Raw genomic sequence first — 859 nt, forward strand, 5'->3', positions numbered from 1 at the left:
GCTTCCAGCTTCTCCCTGTGCCTTTTCCTCAATATCTGGATTTCTTCTGCTTATAAAGCAGTACAGTAATCCAGACTAAGTCCCACTCCCATTCAGTTGGGCCACCATTTAACTAAAATAGCATCTTCAAGAGATTCTCTTTACATGTCTAAATTGGGGTATACAAGTCAATCTACCACACCTGTGGTTTTAGGAACTCAAAGCTGCCCAGCCTAAGGACCAAGGAGAACTTCCCAGAATAATTGCTTTCTGTCCTGGAGTTTGACTTTCAGGAGCCGCAAGTCTTCTGCTTCCTCTTCTTTGCAGGGAAATTGCAGCAGCATTTGAACAGTCCCCTAGGAGACAGAAGCTTCTGCTTGATTCTCAGAGTCAAAGGATAGAGAATTTTTTTTTTCTTTAAATATGGAATGCTTCATGAATTTGTATGTCATCCTTGCACAGGGGCCATGCTAATCTTCTCTCTATCGTTCCAATTTTAGTATATACACGGCCGAAGCAAACACAGATCTAGAACATTTTGACCTTCTCCAAAGACTTTCCAAGCCTCCTTTTCACTCTCTTTCTCTTTCTTGGCATCAGAGTTTCAGAAGTTTCTGGAGCACACAGATGGTCCTTTTTAGTCTGGAAAGTGAAACACAAGGGCTCCTTCCAGAAGGATGGAGAGAGATGAGGCTCTGCTGGAGGGAAAGCACAGATCCGAGGATAGTCTGAAGTGACCCAGTGGTGACTTCTTTCATGTAGATGTTCTTTCCCCTCAAACAACCTGGAATTATTTGATTCACCTGCTGGAATTCAGTCCCGCTCAGGAGGTACAAACATCCTCTTTCTTCCTCACAATAGGACTCTCCATCTTTGGAGT

General features: G+C 43.4%; 1 non-coding gene across 1 annotated transcript; it reads right to left on the minus strand.

Moving 5' to 3' along the window:
• Positions 1 to 396: 396 nt before the first annotated feature.
• On the minus strand, positions 397 to 501 carry LOC143652993 (U6 spliceosomal RNA). Its single transcript, XR_013161002.1, has one exon. It is a non-coding gene; the product is annotated as a U6 spliceosomal RNA (small nuclear RNA).
• Positions 502 to 859: the final 358 nt, after the last annotated feature.

This window comes from Tamandua tetradactyla, chromosome 1 (genome assembly GCF_023851605.1).
Source record: "Tamandua tetradactyla isolate mTamTet1 chromosome 1, mTamTet1.pri, whole genome shotgun sequence".
NCBI lineage: Eukaryota > Metazoa > Chordata > Mammalia > Pilosa > Myrmecophagidae > Tamandua > Tamandua tetradactyla.